This window comes from Miscanthus floridulus, chromosome 19 (genome assembly GCF_019320115.1).
Source record: "Miscanthus floridulus cultivar M001 chromosome 19, ASM1932011v1, whole genome shotgun sequence".
In the NCBI taxonomy this organism is placed as follows: Eukaryota; Viridiplantae; Streptophyta; class Magnoliopsida; order Poales; family Poaceae; genus Miscanthus; species Miscanthus floridulus.
This window is the reverse complement of record NC_089598.1, coordinates 48,881,123-48,895,922: the sequence shown is the minus strand read 5'-3', so window position 1 is coordinate 48,895,922 and position 14,800 is coordinate 48,881,123. Positions and strand designations below refer to the sequence as shown.

At 44.5% G+C, this 14,800-nt stretch overlaps 1 non-coding gene across 1 annotated transcript; it reads left to right on the top strand.

Annotated features, from left to right (window-relative positions):
* Positions 1-10,612: 10,612 nt before the first annotated feature.
* LOC136530069 (small nucleolar RNA R71) lies at positions 10,613-10,720 on the top strand. Its single transcript, XR_010777576.1, has one exon. It is a non-coding gene; the product is annotated as a small nucleolar RNA R71 (small nucleolar RNA).
* The last annotated feature ends 4,080 nt before the right edge of the window (positions 10,721-14,800 follow it).

Genomic DNA, 14,800 nt, shown 5'->3' with positions numbered 1-14,800 from the left:
CTCAGCTACACACTAACTGGTCGGACGGTTTATATTAAATATAAATACATCTTCACACCAACTGATCGTCGAGCTGCATATGCTATTTTATCACCATTGTTGATTCTTCTCTAGAGTTCATATATTCTATTTTTACATCATATACTACATGTTCTACACATTTGTTTCGCAGTGGCACGGCTCGGTCAACGAGCTTACGCTTAGGGACTGGACAAGATGATCATCGCCTTGGTGATCGGACCACCTATCGGACGGACTTCACCGCCATCCAACTGGTCGAACTGCTCGGCACTCACTCCTGCTCGGTGTTCACTTCGCCGCCGACCAGTTAGTTGGACTGCTCATCGCATGGGCTTCATCGCTAGCTACGCTGGAGACTCCTCGATGCTCGGACATCGCCAGCTACGCCGGGGACTCCTCAGTGCTCGGACATCGCCAGCTACGCCGGGGACTCCTTGGTGCTCAGACATCGCCAGCTACGCTGGAGACTCCTCGGTGCTTGGATATCGCCAGCTACGCCGGGGACTCCTTGGTGCTCGAACATCGCCAGCTACGCAGAGGACTCCTCGGTGCTCGGACATCGCCAGCTACGCCGAGGACTCCTTGGTGTTCGGATTCTTCGTGCAAGCATCACTAGCTAAGCTGGGGACTCCTCGGTGCTCGGACATTGCCAGCTATGTCGGGGACTCCTTGGTGTTCGGATTCTTCGTGTAAGCATCACCAGCTAAGCTTGGGACTCCCTTGGTGGTCGGATCTTGCTACGTCTCATCGGTGTGCTATCAAGCTGTTCCATGCTGTTCAGATCAGGGTGCTAATCTTGGGCAGCACGTCTGGGGTCTTGATACACGTATGTCAGATGATGTCGGCAAGCTTTCAGACTTCTTTTCTTTGACCCTGCTACAAGATTCATTCTTCATATTCTAGTAGGATCGGGGACTAAGTGGCTACACTTCACCTGACGGTGAATGTAGTGCTTATTTCTTGATTTATCCTCCTTATTGACGGAGTCTAAGTGGCTACACTTCTCCTAAGTGGAAGAATTTTCAAATTTTATCTTGAGCCCCTTACATCCTTTTAGTAAGCCTTACTTGGCTAAGTCCGAGGTCTCCTAACCAGTTAAACTGGTCGGCATTGACTTTCACTGCCCAGGTCACCAGTTAAACTGGTCGGCTTCGACCTTCACCGCCCAGGTCACCAGTTAAACTGGTCAGTTTCGACTTCCACTGCTCGGATCACCAGTTAAACTGATCGGCTTCACATCGAAGTGCTCGGACTTGTTCAAGACAGCGTTGCTCAAAGGATACAAGGTGCTCGGGGACTAGCTGTTGGGGATATGACCCCCAGTATCCATAAGACAAGACATGGGCTGCACCATCAGAGGTGGTCTATCCCACAAGATCAAGGCATGCACAACACTGGTCGACTTGCACCGTAAGATATTGTATAGTACCAAATACGATACTTTCCTTATAACCCTACCCCTCCAAAGTATATAAGAAGAGGTAGGGGTCCCCTAGTCGACATCTACATACACCTCAAATTCAATACAATACAACAAAGACACAGGACATAGGGTATTACGTCGATCAGACGGCCCGAACCTATCTAAATCGCTGTCTCTGTGCCTTGTATCACCATCTAGTTCCTGATCATGCGCACCTCCACCGATCAATCTACCTTCGTGGGATACCCCTCAGAGGACTGTAGAGCATCTTTTGTTGACAAGTACAACCTTTCATAAGGGATGATATCATAGACGGGGTAAGCATCCTTTGTGGCTGTGAGAAACCGAGTAACCAACAGACAATGTATGTGCTGGTTGTAACTGTTCAATCATTCAGATGCCACCCGATAGAAAACTACATAATGTTCCGTGTGTGTAGTTCTCTTTCTCTAATGATAACACTTTATTATCTGAGTCCATTGAGTGAGTGGTGAATGCAATAGTTGACTCTGTTGACTCAGTGTTTTTGACGATCATTATTTGGGGAAATCCCCGTATCCAAGCGGCAACAATTATCTGGGTTGAATCTGTTGCAACCTCTTGGGTAAAAACACATGGAAGGTACCAAAGACAAGTCCGCCTTGGAAAACATTGCTGAAGAAGGATGACAACGAGGTCTGGAGGACAATAAAAGTTGCAAGTATATACCAATTGGAAAAACAGTACACTACCAAGATCGAGTACAATTTTCCTTTATGGTGCTATTGCACAGTAAGTTGGGTTGACTTGCACTGTAGCAAAACTAGCTTTGTGGGACTTCTTTTGACATTGAGGCTTCCTTTCTAATATCAATCAACAACTCATAAGCAAAATCTGAAATCTATTGTTTGACACTTTTCAAATTGTTTTTGACTCGCAAAGGCACAAATTGACTTGTAGAACATCTTGACTGCTCAAGCATTGTTGATATGAGAGGGCAAAAGCAAGGCACAAAGGGTTGCCAGGAGTCTTCTCTAGGGCATATAAAGTATTAACAATCATCACATTGCCAACTTGACCTGAGCTACAAACACAACCTTCTAATATAAGGGATGATAGTAGCCAGCTGAGAAATCACAGATTCTATACCTCTCAGTAATCAATTCATATCCTACAAACTACTACTTCATTGTGCACAAATTTTGGTAGGCATTTATATTCAAGAGTCCTTTAACGACTGACCAAAATTTAGCTCAAACAAACACCATTTGACTATCCAAAAAATCTACCAAAATTGCTTTGTTCTGAAATTTTTGGACCGAACTATCAAAACATCTCTCAAATCCGATGCTTTACTCCACCAATCCCCAAACTAGCTTAAGACATCGAAGTACCTTAAGCGAGGAATGAGATCACCAAGTTTGGTGTGAATTTAACCATGTTTGAGCCACTAATCACTGGCTTAAAGATAACCGGTTTAGTGCCATGAAATCTCGACAGATTTTCCGCTATTCTTTTCCTTTGATTTACACATTGAGAAATGCGTTCGTAGTCTTCAACTCTCTTTATAACCACGGTAGCTTTCTTGTTGAGGATGGAGGCTAGGGTTTTCCTCATGTGCTTCCCAGGGAACAACTTCAACCTTTGATTTAGACACCAGCTCAACGATACACAAGCACTAGACTTGTGGGTTGTTTTTGCAGGGCACAATGCATACTTCATGTGGAGGGGCAGTCTTACAAGATAAGGAAACGTTTCTGATTATACTTCTGTGCTTCATCTAATAGAGTCATGAACAAATCCTTTGGCAGCACCATATACATAATGATGTTGACCGAGACTAGGGATGTGCTTTCTCTAGCTCTTTACTTAGCTGATACAGTATTTTGCACTACCCGTGTGATTGTCCAAGATGGAATTGACTTGATGACATAGGGCTTGGAGAAGAAAGCAGTACTGGCATCGATGACCGGCTTTGCTATTTCTTTGCTTAGCATTGTTTCGTGAGACCTAGCCTTCGGAGCTACCAAAGAATCATTACCAAGCTAGAGATTAACCCTCCTACTGGTAACTAATTAGTTGTCAACATTTAAAAGCTCCAAAACTTCCTTTTTGACGGCAACAATTGTATTTGATGTGCAAACAGACAGTCACCATGGAAGTCAACAGAAAAGGGGCAACACCAAAGAAGGTCGGTTTTTGTCTACATGATCCTTATGCACCTAAAGATTGAGAACTTGGATAGGAAGCTCATGAGTACCAGGTGACCTATTACAGCACATAATATCCTAGTCCATTTACTATCCGACTGATAACTTGTTCAACCTTAAGTGTGGTGCACCTTTCTAATCCAACGGGGATAACATAAGTTGCTCACTAAATGATTGATGTCATGATAGGGGCAGTCAAGTAGAGTCACATGTCTACCACCTCTTACAGTTTGTTAATGTTCATGTCAATGACTTGTTCTTCAAAGGTTATCCTCTTTGCAACTTAAGAAGGAAACTCTACTACCTTTGGTCTAATATAAGGATCTTCTGATTAGATATGGAGAGATAGCCAAGGAAGAGCTCACGTGAAAATAACACATCGGTGCAGTTCTGCAATGGATCATGACTAGGAACCTTGATACCAGCACGTGCCGAGTAGCACAACCTTGTGTGCGCGCCCACAGGAGGCTCTCGGTTTCATCGCGGCACCGTAGATCGCTAATTGTGGCACCATTACTGAACATACCACCAAAGTGAAATTTCAAGTTGCACAGATTGGGTCGTAAGAACAAGCACTATGCAAAGGAGGGATAGCGAGCAAAGGTAGTCACAAGGTCAGGAGTCAACAAGGAGGTGATCCGAAGATTAGAACACAGCGCAAGAGAACATAGCTTAATTGCTAAAGACAACTGAGCAGGGGACTCTTGCCTAATTTCCATATACGCCTTGTGTCCACCAAGGTGATTACTAGGTAAAGACTAACATGAGATTTGGTCTTGCTAAACAGTAACATGATATCAAGACCGATAAACATTCCGAGACTTGAAAGAGTTGGAGACAAAACAAACGAGATTCGAGGGACAGAGCCAATGCATAGACTAGGGATTCAGTTGATAAAGCAACAACATGATCTACGACAAAAGGTTCTAAAGCAGGGTAGATAGCAATTAGCATTGCACTAGATCGTCTGTAGGAGAAGGAGCAATGAAGTCCGACAAGGATTTTTGGGTAAGGTCTTCACACATAGGAGCAAGACATCCATGACATATGCAAGCATTTAAGGGGACTAAGCTTGGGCTCATGAGTCAAGCAAGGCATGGATACACAAACATTCAAGGGCTAACAATCAAACACACAGGCTCAATCTCCTAAGACAGAACTTAATTGGAGACGACAACCATGAGATTATCAAAACTTGGACGTTGTTCTAGGATAGAGCTCTTCAACCCTCGTATGCTTACCGAGGACAAAAGGGGTGATAGCTATGACACTACCTAGATAACGAGCATCCACACCTACATCATGGTCTTAATCAAGCATTTCAAATTACTCAATCCAATTAGCTTAAGCGACTATTACTAAGCACAAAGCTCGTACATAACAAGTAGTCACCTACAGCAACACCACTACCCATATCATGCAAAACATGGTGGTAAGATACTATTATCTTTTATTTCATTTTTACTAAGTAGGTGGATAACTCTTCAAAACAAGTTTTACTTACATTTAGCAAATTAGTTTTTGGTCATGCACAACATGACCATATGGTTACAACAAGTTATCCATTAATAGAACAAGGGTGAGAGGAGCATGTTTATGCACAAGCAACAATCATGATGCATGCTCGTCCTATTCGTCCTCATGAAATTGCTAGCCTAAGGTGGCAATCACGTTCTATGGCGGTGGCATAACACGTACTCTCTTAATATATAGCTAGTCATCAGCTACATTCAATCTACGCATTCGTGGTTAGCGTACCTACAGAAGGATTTCATTTTAGCCCAACCCCACAATTATATATGCAGAAATGAAAGCCTAGGCTCTAGGTTACAAGCTAAATACTTCCATATATATATACTTCCGTATCAAAGCTACCCAAAAGTAAATACGTCTATACATGCATATAGAATATGCATATATAGCCATACCAAAGCTAACCCATAATTAAATACTTTCATATATATATAAGATATATATACTTAAGTATCAAAACTACCTCTCCCCTTTGACCGCACGCTCACATCTTGCGGTCATGCCACTCACCATCTTACCTGGGTGTAGGGGTATATTGATCCATACATTACCATTCAAACGAATGGCATCCATACAATAGCACGTCATATGGACGACGAAAGTAAAACCCCCATGTTAGTACTTAGATAGCCACCTAATAGTCCTTAACTAGGCATAAAGGAGGATGTCGCTAGCATAGTTTGCAAATTAGTTTTGACAAATTAGCCTGTAGCTAAAGTTTTAGTTAAAATAGGCTTTTTAAAACCAAAAGTTTGTTTTTAAAACTATGTACATGATAGTATTATGCTTAATCTTGCTCTGATGCTAGCTGTGACAGAACCGCCCAATTTATACAAGATCAAGTATGGTTGTCCCTGCTAACACGTTGACACGCGCATACTTTCACTTATATAAACCCGGTAGTCCGCCGAGTGTCACGAAGGACCTCGGTAAATCAACATCACAACCAAGACTGCACGATTAAGCAAATACACATCATATACATAGAGTTGTAGTGGAAATAATGTTTACAATGAGTTCACAAATAATAATACAAGTTTGGGTTTTAAACCCGATTAATGAAAACAACATAGCTTTCAAATGATTACAATAATATAAGTTCCAAATACATTGCTAGCATACATGATATCCTCCGACAATAGCATATAGATAAGAACACTATATAGAGTCACCGAGGCCACCGGTGGTTAGCCACCATCTTCAGCAGGCTGAAAACTTCACCTGCAATATGGTGGGATAAACCCTGAGTACTCGAATGTACTCAGCTAGACTTACCCGTCATAAACTACAAACAAAATGACTCCAATGATCATGTAAGGTTTTATAAGTGGAGCTAGCTTGACAACATTTTGCATAAAAAGCCACTAATTTAGCTATACATTTTATAATTCGATCATCAAGTTAATTATAGCTATTCATCTCTAGATTAGCAACTAACATGTGACAAACATGTGGTATATCATTTAGTAGCATAACAATAGTAACCATAGCCGGTGTAAGATTTTCATATTCATCAGAACCATCATATTCCATAATCCAATTACTACGATGTTAGGGCTAGCCAAGTTTCTCACTGTCTGGGAGAGACGACGATTCGAATCGATTTCAACCAGCTGGAAATTTATTCCTAACACAAACCTAAGCAGACCAGATCAACGGTCACCGTAGGGCACCTTTGGTACAACTCAGGTCCACACTTCGCGGGTTTGCCCAGCTGCGCACAATCAGGGACAACCAGCTGCCAAGACGTTCAAGCCCGGCCTACCCTTGGGCTCATGTCTAGCTCCCCGCACATCCTTACTACCATCCATAGTACGCACTTTTATAGAACGGGGCCTAGCCTGAGTTGAGCTACTCGGCTTCACGGTCGAAACGAGTTATCCGGCCAGCTAAGTGATAGGCATGCGTTTCAATTTTGTCAGAAGTGCCAACAACGGTACGGTCCTTAATCAGCATAGATGGAATCATATGAGTCAACCTACACATAGACTCCACCCGGCCTTCATTTACATTACCCCATGGTTCTTTTCCACGATAGCAAATATAGTCAAACGTGCTTCGTTGTCCACCTATATCTCGCAGGCGTCAGGAATCACCCAACTTCTACCGGTCTAAGCATGGCTAAGCTGCTGCTGATGCCACTGGGCCAAATCCTGCATGTGAGCATGAAGTGTGTTTTGAATCTCACCACTGCAGACTTCTAATCCTCCAATCGAGATGGGCATTGATGTCCTCACATCCTTGATGGTCTAAAACAAACTATCAAGGATGCACATGTGGTGTTAGCCCTTTAGAGTCAGAGGAGTGCGCTTGTCTCGTCCATGCCGTGTCATCGGCCTCATGCCATCCTAATCCTCCAGCCTCAGGTGGCGGCGGGGTGTAATCCCAGCCTGACTGGAATCCGAGTGTGACCCCTGGTATCTGCTCAGTTGCGTACCATCCCGCATGATGTGCTTCTGGTGCGGCCAGGAACGGTGATGGTTGTGGCTGCTGTGAACTGCTTGCTTTATTTCTAGTTCTCCTCCTAGTCAACCTGCCAGACACAGGACTTGCTGATGCCACTGGGCCGAATCCTGCACGTGAGCATGAAGTGTGTTTTGAATCTCACCAGTGCAAACTTCTAATCCTCCGATCGAGACGGGCATTGACGTTCTCACACCCTTGACAGTCTAAAATAGACTATCGAGGATGTACAGGTGGTGGTAGCCCTTTAGAGTCGGAGGAGTGCGCCTGTCTCATCCATGACGTGTCATCGGCCTCATGCCATCCTGATCCTCTAGCCTCGTGTGACGGTGGGGTGTAATCCTAGCTTGACTGGAATTCGAGTGTGACCCCCGGTGTTTGCTCAGTTGCGTACCATCCCTCATGATGTGCTTGTGGTGCGGCCGGGAACGGTGATGGCTATGGCTACTGTGAACTGCTTGTTTTATTTCTAGTTCTCCTCCTAGTCAACCTGCCAGACATAGAACTTCTGTGAGCTTCCTCTTGCGAAACAACAGCGAAGGTTAGTGCAGGGGAATTATACAAACGGAGTTCTGGGTTAGGTAATTAAATCTCGTTTGTACACCCCTGGAAGAAAAACACAAGTTGTCTGGCTGCATTATGTTTCAAGTGATGTCCTTGTAACATGTAATGCTCATCGATAATAATACATGGAGTCAAAATGTAAGCTATATCTCGATCTTCCATCGCACCAACACCAATGGCAATACGAGTAACAAGAGATGTATATGATATAGAAGTAGAAAATAACTTGAGCAAGTCCAACCAGTGCTTGAATATTTCTTTGACATGAGAAATTTTAATCTTTTTTATCATGGCATAGAGTATTTGCATTTCAGTATTATGAACAACTCAGATATCTTGTCTAGAGAACAAAGTCATGGCGATCCAACGATGCATGAGCCTTAAAGTGAGGTGTTCAATGTCCATGTTACGAGGTTGAAATTTTCCAACTATGTTTTGACCTGAAATGTCTTTCTAAAATTGATGATGATTAAAACCTCTAAGAGCATGATCTAAGTCTATTAAGCATTTTCTTTGGAAGCCTATGTGTTGAGCAAGATCTTTCCAACTGCAAAAATGTTCTACTTAAAACAAGCGGAAAGTAATTCCATTGTCAACTTCTTTTAGTGAGCATAAAAATTGGATGGTTAAGAGACGAGAACCTTCTTCCCAAAGGGGATAGACTTTCTCCCATCCAATGACCTTCCAAATAGAGGTGAATTCGACATCCATACCTATGGCTTGGAGAAGTGCGGGGACGTACATCGGTGTGTGGATGAACTCGAGGTTCTTGATGAGGTTGTATGCTTGCGTCTCCCGCTCTCCTTCTAAGTCGAGGTGGGGTGCGTCATCCTCCTCAATCGGCTGTTCTTGCTCTTCTGTCAGCATGGTTTCTTCATCTTCATGCATCGGACTCTCTTCATGCTCAGTGTAGCGCGTGCTTGAGCTTCCATGGGAGCGACTTGAGCTTGACCCCGTGATCTTCTTGAGGGCATCGGCAAGCCTCTTTTTGAGCTTACCCATGGTGAAAAACAACACAACAACAGCAAAACCTTGGCCGTGGGTTAGGGTATGCACAAAATATAAAATGAGAACCCGAGGACTAGCTTGAATTGGAATTTTTGCAGAGCTTTCTTGCACTAAAACTTGATAGAAAATGCTTGAAAAAAACTTGGGAGCAACTGAGTGAGAGAGTGAAAATGAGAGAGTGTGAGAGGGGTGAGGAGCTCTCCTGGGCTGCCTTGGTATATATAGCAGCCAAAACCGACAGGAGGGAGAAGGGGCAATGGTCACATGCCTCCTGTCCAAAGGGCGGTGCCAACGGCCACCTGTAGGGGCTGGCCGACCCCTAGGGTCTCCCGCCCCAGCGGTGGGCCGGCTCGACCTGTCCTTTGGCAGGTAGTGGCCAACTACCATTTCAAACTTGTGGCCATTGGGATTTCGTCCAGATTCCCAACGGTCTGTTCGAATTTGATTTCCCAACAAACTTTTATTGAATTTTTAATTTTTATAATTATTGCAAAAATGATAACTAGTAATAATAAATTATTCTTATTTAGAAAATGATTTTTATAGAATTTTTTTCTTAGATTTTTATTTTGACATGAAAATTCAATTTTTTTATCTTAGAAATATTTATTTTGAATTTAAAGATAACTATCGATTTACCTTCGGCAAGGGTTCGACATTTTTGGTTCATCGGACAAGACCTCTCCTCCTTCACTGATCTGCAGCTGCATTAACATTTTTGAGGGAATTCACAAGTTGCCCAGGGGTTTTCCCCGAACAATCGATAGGAATAGCGGCAGCTATTTGTTTAATTTGAGTTTCTATCATTTTGTTAAAATTTAATTGATTTTTCACTAAGGAGGATAAACTTTCTATTTTAGAGTTGATGTTCTCTAGTATTTTATCATTATACATCAACTTCTAAGTGTTATTTTCATTAATTTTAACTTGGCCTAAAACCAAGTCCTTAAAGGAATTGGAATTGAAATTCGAATTACCTTGTGGGCGGGATTAGTTATTCCACTCGTTGTTACCTTGTGGTTGGCGAAACCCGTTGTTGATGTAAGTAGCTTCTTCACGGGTTTTGGGGCAATCATTCCCTGAACGGCCAACATCGCCACAGACCTCACACGTCATGTGTGAGTACAAGGCCTAGACGGTGCCCTTCATCTCTTTATCTTGGGCATGTTCCTCTAGTCTTTTCATTAATAAATCTATTTTTGCGGCAAGCATATCCGTCACTTCATGGTATGCATACCTTTTTATGATTTTCTTTCTTCCCCCCACTTTGATTTGACACCATTTTATTGATGAGAGCCATGACTCCATCGATGGTGGGGAAAGGAAAACGTCTCCAGCCGCCGCATCGATGTGGACCCTAGACATAATTGTTAATCCATCATAAAAATATTAAAGCACTAACCAATTTTCAATCCTGTGGTGCGGGCATGCTTGGATGTAGTCCTACAGCCTTTCCCACGCCTCGAGAATGGATTCCGTGGCATTTTGCTCAAAGTTGGAGATTCGTCCCCTCAAGGCATTGGTTTTGCCCATGGGAAAGAATTTGGCGAGGAACGTCATGGAATGCTTGTCTCACGTGTTGACAGCTTCCTGGTCCTTATAGAACCACTGTTTCGCCCTATCCGAGAGGAAGAAGGGAAACAAGCGGAGCCTGATGCTCGCAGGCTCGACGTCCTTGATGATGATAGTGTCATTGAGCTTGAGGAAGTGTTGATGCGCGTTCATGTCCTCACTTGGCAAACCCACCATCATGATGAGGCTGGTGCGGAGCTCAAAGTTTTCATCGTTGGTGTTGACAGTTGGCCCAATGGGCACGTTAACAGCGGGGACGGAGTAGTCGCGGAGTGTCTTGGCCATGATTGGAGTAGCGGATGGTGCGGGGGTGACTAGTTCATCTATCGGTAGAGTGGCAGAAGAATAAACGGCATGGGACCTATCGGTGTTTTGTAAACCAGACTAGTAAACTTATACGATTGTCATGCTGCTCTAGGAGGACAATAGTAGCATCCAATAGACATGAGGATTTATATTGGTTTAGGCTAGAGCCCTACGTACAGTCTTAGAGATGATCGAGTGCGTGTTCCTCGCTTGAATGCTTTGAAGTTCTTACAATGGGGGTGCAAGAATGGTGGAAGGTCCTATGCTAGGTGAAGGTCTGCCCGAAGAGAAGCTCCAGGAGCCCTACTACAATAGTGAATGAATGGAATGGTAGAGGATGTGAGTCCTCTCTGAGATGGGTGCCCTGGCTGCCCTTGTATAGAGTTTGGGGCCAGGGCTTGTACAAAGAGGAGGTTCTCCCGATCAAAAGGTTGAGAGCCTGAGGGAGGTCCTAGCTCACTTGGCTTGCAAGCTACGCTGTCTTCTAGTGAACGTCCGGTCATGGCTATCATCATGGTCTTCTGGCCATGTTGCGGCAGGATGTGACATGGCGCAACTGTGTCGGCCATGGTGGCATTGTAGCCTCGATGGTAGTCCGACAGCCATCCTATGCAACGCGGTGTCTGTCATGGCCTTCATCATTGTCTCCTTGTTCCCAGGGGTGTCGTACCCAAAGTAGATAGCTTCCCTAGGTTGTCGTTCGCTTAGTCGCTTCGTGAGGCCGAGGGCCACGACCTCGATCTTTGGGTTCGGGGTACTCTGCTGGTCTGGATGGCCTTTTCGTCGAGCCCCTTATCATGGATCCCTATCCTGTAGTGGGTGGGATCATACAAGCATCTAGTCGGTCCGTATTTGGACAGTGGGTGTCGTACCCTTTGCCGCCGTGGTGTGTTGTTGTCTCGTCGGTGTGGTATGGCGTAGGGGTGGTGTCTAACCGGATCGAGGAGACTGCTATCCCCTTGGTCCTTGTAGGTTTAGTACGGCATGCTTGCTCTTGTTAGAGCAGGCGCACCTAGATGCACTCGACCTCCCCTCATCCCCTCCGAGGGTTGTGACGGGGAGAGGTCGTGGGTCTTGCGAGTGCCATGTGACTAAGGTGGGTGGAAGGGGTCGAGGCTGACCCCATCCTTAGCGCCTGGTCTGCTCTGCTTGGCTCTTGCTTGGCCTCGGTCGTTTGGGACCTTGCTGAGTGTTGCGTTGCAGGCCACGTGGCATGCTAACTAATTGGTGCCTTGAGACACCCCGGCGTTATGACCCTAACAGGACTGTTTCTTCCTTTGGAGTGCCTCTGGATTCTCGATGTAGTTGTTTGGCAGATCGTACCGATCATACGCTATCCTATTTTCAACCACAACAGGAGAAAACAAGCAAACTTAGCCTACATGAACAATGGCTATCTTACATGCATATTATCATGAACATGTCCTACTAGATTCTTTAATCAATTATGCCTTTCCTGGCAACGGCGCCAGAAATGCTTGTTGGCAATTCTTAGCGTCACCACTAAGAATGGGGTTATAATCCATCCCCAGCAACGGCGCTAGAAATGCTTGTTGGCATTTATTAGCGTCACCACTAAGAATTGGGTTAGAATCCATCTCCGGCAATGACACCAGCAACACCGATTGGCCATACCGAGCGTCGTTACTAGGTTTGTGTCCTATCAACGGCATCAGAAGTGCCTCGTTGGTATTACTTAGCAACATTACTAGTGATTGGCAATGCCACTAAGTAATAGCCTTGATGGTTCCTTAATAATTTTAGATATTTATCCACAAGCACATAGAGCTATCATTGTAGCATTTCACCTGGAAGTATTTAGGGTATCATTATTTATATTTTCCCAATGGAAGGCATTTGATTAAGAGTGTAGTATGGATATGAACTTGAATAATAATGCTTGAAAGTGCACCAATGTTTATATTAGGGGTAAAAACGGTGATTTCAAGATAGTGGACACACACTTGGCATTCCTCAAAGGATAAAATAAAGAGAAAGAATAAAAGAATAATCTAAGTCGAGTAGGCATTGGTCCAGTATAGTCATACAAAGATTAGTTAATGATCATACAAATTACATAATTAGTTTTAGGGCTAAGTGTGAAGTAGGTCATGAGGCCACCGAGTATTGGTCTGCCAGCAACCTCATGTGACAATTTAGACTCCTACACCCCAAACGAACAGGGTTGTCAAAACCTGCCACCTACAACCTCAACCGTGTAGAGGGACAATGCATTCACCTGTCTCTCCATACCCAAGCACCATGCTTGCATATATAGAAACTACCCAAATCCCCCGGGTCCCCGACCCTATGGATCGACAGGTAAAGGACTTGGGCACAGCTGAAAGCACGATGAACCGCCACCTCAACTTAGCTCTAATTCCGATTATATAAGTTATAGGAGTAGTTAAGCATAAAGTCATGTATGCTATTCTCATGATACACAAACTATAGACTAGTTCATATATCAAGATTATAACATAACAACTATACTCTAGTTCATAAGTATGACTATTATAATATGATAGCATAACTTTGGAAGAACTCATATTTCTATTCATACCCAAAGGTCTCTTCTTCCAAGGAGCCAAGCTCTCCAACGTAGCTTTGCCTTGCTTCTAAACTACTACAAAGGTAAAGCTACAAATACTAGAGAGGGAAGTGAGGTGTTGCTCAATGCGGTGTGTGTTGTAGAGGGAGGTACCCCTCTATTTATACAAGGAGCAAGGATAGTACTGCAGCAGTTCTTGGTGCGAAGTCCCAGGTTGCACCGCCTCAGCATGTCCACATGCCACCGCCTATTGAAGGGGTGGCTGAGAGGAGCTGGCAGGGGGTTGCCTGTCCCTATGGGTCAGCCACCCCCTGACCAAGCCGCCTCGCCACCGCCTTCGTATGGCGAGCTATAGGCTAGATCTGGATCACTCATTGGTGGGTACTTTGCCCAGTTGGGTCGAGTTTATGTGCATCTCCATTGTTCCTTTGCGCGAATCAGCGTCGAAGAGCGCCTTTCAGTGAATTTTCCCATGTATTTGTGTTTATGTCCTTCAAAACAATATTCTCCAAATACATGTGGAACTTGGTTAATAGTAAATGCATGTGTTTAAGATTACCAATTTCTACTCTTTTTGTACCTTAGTTGGCGGTCGGATTTTATCGTTAAAGACCACCAACACCACGCGCAATCCACTAGAGTTGCCTTTGGTGCTCCACCGGGGAAGGCACAAGAACCCCTCACAATCACAATGATCGGAGCCAGAGACAATCACCTTCCTCCGCTCGACGATCCACCAATCACCAGGCCGTCTAGGTGTCAGCAAACACCAAGAGTAAGAAGATCTCCACCAGCCCAAATCGCCCAACTAGTGCCACAAGATGCTAAATCACTAAGCAATGCACTAGAGGCTCTCTAATCTCACTCAAGATGATGAAATCAAGTGTGCAAGTGAGTGGAGTGGTGTGCTCAGCTTCCAAAGGGTGTATGTAGGTGTGAGAAGTGCCAAAAGAGTGGCCAAGGCCGGCCACCCCCTCTATTTATAAGCCCATAAGCAAATAGAGCCGTTACCCCTTGGAGCAACTTTCTGCGAGAGCACCAGGCACATCGGTGCAGTCACCGGATAGGGATGGCGGTGCCCCTCCAACGATCATCCAACTAGTCATTGGGGCACCGGACAGGGTGGCGGTGGCACCGCCCTAGGGGTGGCGGTGACCACCCGGCCACTAC